We start from the raw sequence: 7171 nt of genomic DNA on the forward strand, positions 1-7171 counted from the left end.
CTAAGAGTGAGAGATCAAGTGAGGGGTTTGTGAGGCATTCACAAGGTTACTTGAAGAAAAATATCTCTTTGTTTCTTCTCATCTCCTTTGAAGGCTCTCAAGTGAAGTTCAACAACATTGGTCCGGTTCTCTACCGACACTTGGAGAGTGTAAAAGGACGACAAAGTGTTTCTTTGACAACCATTGTGTCTTCGTTCTTTGGGAGAAAACTAGAAGAGAGAACTTGAAAGGGAGAGAGGAAAGGGTGGAGTTTGAGAGGGAGAAGATCCTTGGAGTGGATTTTAAGGGAGTGTGGAGGGGATATTCGCACGGTTGCTCCGGCGAACTTGCACTTCAGTACCATCGGATTCAAGGGTCGTCTTGAGGGAAGTTTTGGCGAGAAGAAGATCTCTTTGGTGTCAAAGAACCCGGCTACTTCATCACACCGGGGAAGGTGAAAGTGATTTTGTACAGGCTTCTCCGCCTTGCTGTGGGGGCAAAAGGAGAGTCACTTCGTGGTATTAGTGCAATACTCGGAGGGTGCCTCCGGGGAGTGGACGTAGGTCAAGATTTGGCCGAACCACTATAAATCTGGTGTGTTCTTTCTTATTTTTCTTACGCATTTAATTTCATTGTAAGTTGTTTACTCTTGTTGAAAAGTTTATTTTTTAAACTTTAAATTTAACTTGTATTAATAATTAAAAAGGTTTTCTAAAAATCCAAGAGTAGAAGTATAATTTTTTAAATTACCAATTCACCCCCTTCTTGGTTAGCCTTGGGACATTTAATTAGGCTTAACATCCTAATTCATATTGACGAGTTCCAACAGTACCAGCAATATCGCCATAATTTATTTATTCTACCTCAACCTAGACAACGACAATATGACTTCTACCTTCCAATAACATAAACTCGTAAACCTCATCATCAGTGACATGTGTTGTGCAGTAGCCACCATTATCACGAAGGCGACATGCTGGGTTGATAGTGTTTATTATAGAATTTATCCTAAGTGCACGCATAATTTTTTCTTTTAGCATTGTAAGTGATATCTCCTCATCGACAATGAATGGCCGATTTTGTCCACCAATATATATCGGTGTGAACTCATCCCTGAAATGCAGCTGTCCACCAAAATATATCATTAATCATGATATGCTACCCTAATTTAAAGATAGTTGATGGTCAATGCCAAGGATATCATATATTTTTGAAGTTCTTTAATAAACATAGTGTTCGTAATGTAACGAATATAATTGCATTTGAATCAACAATAACTCCTTCTATCTCACTTTCTTCCGATGTAGTGAAGCTAATAAATTGTTGAATTTGCTTATTACGATGTAGTGACTTGATATTTATGATCATCCTAGACGATATAAATTGTCCAGTACGATTAGTTTAAAGCTTAAACTTCTTGTTTTGACTCAATCTCACACCCCTTGAGTGTGTATGTGCATGGTTACCAAGCAAGAATACACCCTTAAAAGACTTGACTAAAGAAATAAAAAATACATTAATGAATATTACAATAATTATTATAACATAACTTATTCTACCCAATCTTGAGTCTTGAATCTTTATTGAATGATGCATGATATTTCTAAAAAGTTAGTACACACATAGACTAAAATATATTGCAAATATAAGTTAATAATAGGATGTGAGCCATAATATTTCTTATTATAAAAAAATATAAACTCATAAGCTTGAGTAACGACAATCTCCCCCTTTTAATGATGGCAAATACTACTGGTTGAATTTAAAAATTTAAAAGCATTTTCTCCTAATCTTCCCCTCACTAAGATAATTATATTAAAAGTAGGGGAAATTAAAAAAAGTTAAAAAAGCAAGATTTTAGAAACTGCAAAATAGATAAACTAAAGCAAATACAGGATGAACATATACAACTTAAACACAAATACAACCAATTCTCTCCTTTGACATTATAAAAAAGAAGAGAAAAAAAAAGATAACAAAAGATGAAACAAATACAAAAGATCAAATCGACCCTTGATCAATTGGGGGTGATGGTAATGTTTAAGAAGAATCAATTAATTTCAACAAATTTACTTAAAATAAGAAAGTTACCTCTTGATTTTTTTTAAAAAATAGTAAGAATTGAATTGACCGCACTAAGATCTAGAAAGGTTAGAAATTTGAATTTTATCAACCCTAGCATAGGCTCCTTATAGGTTAAAGTCTTTTTTAAAGCAAAAATCTAATTAAGACATGAAATCAGATAAGAAAAGTGATCTTATTCAAACTTTTTTTCTAAAAAATATATGATAGAATAATATTATAAAGTAATCAACTAAAATCATAATTTTCAAAAATTAAGTGTTTGAAGATATCAAGTAGCACGTAAATGCTTCTAAGATTTAAAGATTTAAAAGGGAAAGAAGCTCAATTTCTTATGGGCTCATTTTATGCCTATTATCAATTATTTAGGGCACCTTGAGCATATTTTAATTTTTGATACACTTTGTGTATCTTTCATTATTTTTTTTGGTGATCATTGCACATCTTTTTAGTTTTTTTTAGCTCATTTTATGCCTCTTATCATTTTTACAAGCTAGCTCTCTTTTAAAACATTTGAAAACTTTCAGTTGTGAGGATATCTTTCAAATATAAGATAAGAAAAACTCACTCCCTAATATATGGAAGAATAAACTACAAAATAGAATCATATTCACATCATAAATGTAACAACTAGATCAAGAAAACTTGAAAGAGATTTAATGACTTTGAGCATTATTCATATAAGATAAATTACTGTAAGAAGATAGAATCGATCTCAATTTTAAAATCCAAATTTAAATTTGAAATAAATTTTGCATCAAAAAGAAAATACACCACTAAAGGAGTTAGAAGAAGAGAGACAATAATCAATGTTTCTTCCTTTAACTAATTTAGTGAAGTCAATCACTGCTTACTAATTTTTTAGGTAAAAAGAAGGGAAAATATTCATTTTTAAAAAAATTGAGAGAAGTGAATTGATTCTCTTAAGGAAATACAATATGAATAGTGATTTGTGTGCATAGATCTGAGATAAATCACAAAAACACATTAAAAAAATAGAATGATTACAAAAAAACATCAAAAAATAGCATAAAAATATTTAAAATGAACAAAATATAAAAAAGAACATATATGCATGCATTAACTACAACACATAAACTCAAAAATAAAACTTTATACCTCATTACCTTGCTCCTGATCTGATGATATAGAAACTAGGTTTGCCAAAGAGATTTTTTATTTTTTACCATCTGCCCTTTTTATAATTTGCTTAGCTATAACATTTTCCTTTGTAGGAAGAGTTATCAAATTATGGCACTGATTTTTAATATGTCCAGATTTCTTACATCCAAAGAAAATAATGTCAATGGAAATCTTAAGATTCTTTCTATTTTTACATTTGTATCACTTTTGTTGATGCTTTTACTTGTGATTTATCACACTTTCTAATTTGCTTATTAAGTCATCACTTTCTTCATATACTAAGCCACTTTTCTTTGTGTCTTCAGTTTTTAGCACTATCATTTCACCTACATCTAAAAGTTTTTGATCCAAACTTTGCTCGTAGGTAATGACTGAGCTAATTAAATTATCAATAGAATAATCATTCAATTTTTTTGATTCACATATAGAAACAACTATGGTATCAAACTTATCAAGTACATAATGCAAAATTTTATTAACCTTTTCAAAGTTTGAAAATTCTTTACCTAAAATATGTATTGATGTCACAATATGAATAAACCTAATATACATGTCTAAGATTGTCTAATATGGTTTCATACAAATTAGTTTATAATCATGCATTAAAATATTTAACCTGAATTGCTTGACTTCACAAGTACATTCATATGTAGTGTATAATTTATCCCAAATTTTTTTACCAGTAGTACATGTTGATATTAACATACAATCCTCAGAATTTAAAGCATAAAAAAATTCAAACATTTAATTGAGTATTAATTTATTCTACCCTACTCCAATGAATAAAAAGAATATCAGTTTTAATTCCATTTATAACACCTGATGGTACAGAATAACCAAGTAGAATCATATGCTATATTCGATGGTCAATTAATTACAAAAAAGTAGACATGTAAATTTTTCAAAAATAAAAAGAAATAATTTCAAGTAAAGGTAGTCAAGTGATTGAATATTCTTTCAAAATATTACAATTATAAAAGTTAGCCATAGATCAAAATTTAAAATTTTTTAAAAGCTTGATTTTATGAATCCCGCTCTAATACCACTTGAAAGTTTGCTATGGATGTTAAGCTCTTATAAACTAGTCCCGAGGTTAACCACGAGAGGGGGGAATTGGATATTTAAAAACTACTTTAACTAAAAGAAAAATCTTTTTATATCTTGCAGCGGAAATAAATTAAATTACTAACAAAAAGATTAATCAGATATTTCACTCAAGCAATTAATCACAACAAAAATAAAGTGCGGATATAATAAAGGAAAAAATAGACCAGATTTATAGTGGTTCATTCCAACCTGACCTACGTCCACTCCTCGGAGGAGTCCTCCGAGGATTGTACTAAACAATAGTGACTCTCTTTTAGCCCTTATAGTTAGGCATAAAATCCCTTGCAAATTCACTTCCATCTTCCCCAATACGGCGGAGTAGTCAGGTCCTTTGACACCAAAGAGAACTTCTTATTCCTAAAGCTTCCCTCAAGACAAATCTTGAATCTGATGGTAGTAAGGTGCATGCTTGCCAGAGTAACTGTGTGAAACCCCCTCCTCACTCCCTTAAAATCTCCTCCAAGGATATTTTCCCTCTCTCAAACTCCACCCTTTCCTCTCTCCCTTTCAAGTTCTCTTCAAGTTTTCTTCAAAATAATGAAGCTTTAATGACTACCAAAGACACTTACCAAGTGCCTTGACAAAGATTAAATAGAGAGATTTAAAAAGTCCTAAAAATCAATCTTGGCGATAAATATTATCTAAGACGATCACAGGATTGTCCCATACGATGTGCTTAAAAAGAGGGCTTCAAAAAACCCTAAAAAACTTAATTTTGATGTCAAATATCATCCTAGATGATCATAGGATCATCCAGTATAATGTGCAGAATTTGACCTGATAGTCCTCGATGATATCAGGATAGTCCTAGATGATCACTTCAAATTTATACATATCATCCAGGATGATATGGTGGATCATCATGGTCGATTAGAAGTAAAATTATGATATTTCATCTTGGATAATTTAGAAAAATCAAATATGTCACCAAACATTATTCTGTATGATATACATATCATCCAGGACAATCTGATTGAATAATTTAACCATAATTAGTCCCCTAATCACATAATCAATTTAGGTATAATTTGTATTGATCGTCTTGGATGATTGAGATTATCTAGGAATATTACAATAATATTTAAACCGTAAATCCTTGTTTAAATTATCATTGGCGGCTATTTTTCAAGATCATAATGAAGTATCCTGGACGATTGAAATCGTCTAGTATGATTAGTTCAATGAGCTGATCGTCTGGGACAATATATATCTACTAGTACAATTAGTTCAAAACTTGAACTTCTAGTTTTGACTCAGTCTCACTCCTTCTGAGTGTGTGTATGCATGGTCACCAAGTAAGCATACACCCTTACAAGACTTGACTCAAGAAATCAAAAATACATCAATGAATATTACAACAATTATTATAAAATAACTTATTCTACTTATTTTACCTAATCTTGAGCCTTGAATCTTTATTGGATGGTGTATGGTATTCATGAAAAGTTAGTACACATATAAATAAAAATATATTGCAAATACAAGTTGATAACAGGATATAAGCCATAATATTTGTTTTCATCAAAAACATAAACTCATAAGCTCAAGTTGTAATATATTCTTGGTTAACCATCTATGTCTGGCATACATATTATTCATATAGAGGAGACTCAAAATATGATTTTGGATGAACCTAAATGTCAAGGGGATGATATAACAAATAACCCTTTAGATAACCCTGTAGAGAGAGAAGTTATGTTAGAATAGGGAAATAATGAGGACCAAAATGTTGAAATTAGAACTTCTTTTATTGAGCAAATGCTCCTGTTGAACCATTTGATATTGTTTGAACACTTCCCCATTATTTCTCTTTCATCTAGACAAGCTCAATTTAAAATTTCACAAAGTTTAGTTTGATATTTTAAGAAAATGAGTTTATTATTTCATTTTTAGAGTTAATCACTTAGCTCAAGCATTGGTTCATTTATTAGCCATTGAACTCATGATCAATGGCTTAAATCTCATTGCCTTGTCAATCATCCAAATCATGTGACACCTATGGATGGTCGGATCTCCGTCCAACTCTAACAAGATAGTTCAATCAATATAGAGGGTCATTAGATGACTCCCACACGATGCTCACACGAATAAGTCAAAACTGTAGCTGCACCGCCACCAAATCGCATTGTATGTCAATAATTATCTACATGCAATCATTGGCCATTAATGTCGAGATGCCATATGTTTTGATCTGGTATACTAGAAGGCACCATATGGCCCTCTATTGTCGCCAGGTTTTTTAATAAACAAAATTAATTTTAAATTCCTTTTAATTGAAGAAAGTAAAAAAAAAATCATTTAAAATTCATTTTTGGAGTTCTTGGACTCTATGGATTTAGAATGTAGAGTACTTTAGTTTAAAATTGAGTTTGGGGCAATTTGATTAATATTATGTTAACTATTTTAATTATATAAAAACCATATTTTATTTATAAATAATAATTTATTAATTATCTTGCCCCTAAATTTGGTAGAGGTGTTTAAAGGTCTGTTTTCCACTCCCCCTGATTTTTCCAGGGCCATTTGATGTAGACTTATGTCAAATTTGAATTTATGAGGAAAATGATCATATTTTGACCTGATTTTTGAAAAATTCATGCTAAATGTATTTAAAATTCATTTTGAACAATCAAACCCTCAATTGATATCGATAAATAGTTATTTACCATGAATGAAGTGAAATTAATCAAATTTTAATGCAAGTATCCATGGAAATTGCATGTGATCCCATACTTTAACTTGAATACTCATCTCTTAGGCACTTCTTTGCTTGAACTCAAGTTTGATTAAAGAAAGTTAGGGTGCGTATCTTCCTTACCATAGCATTTCAAGGCTAATGATATTGGGATGTTTTTCCTTC

The sequence above is a fragment of the Dendrobium catenatum genome, unplaced genomic scaffold, assembly GCF_001605985.2.
Source record: "Dendrobium catenatum unplaced genomic scaffold, ASM160598v2 fragScaff_scaffold_1058, whole genome shotgun sequence".
NCBI classification, from domain to species: domain Eukaryota; kingdom Viridiplantae; phylum Streptophyta; class Magnoliopsida; order Asparagales; family Orchidaceae; genus Dendrobium; species Dendrobium catenatum.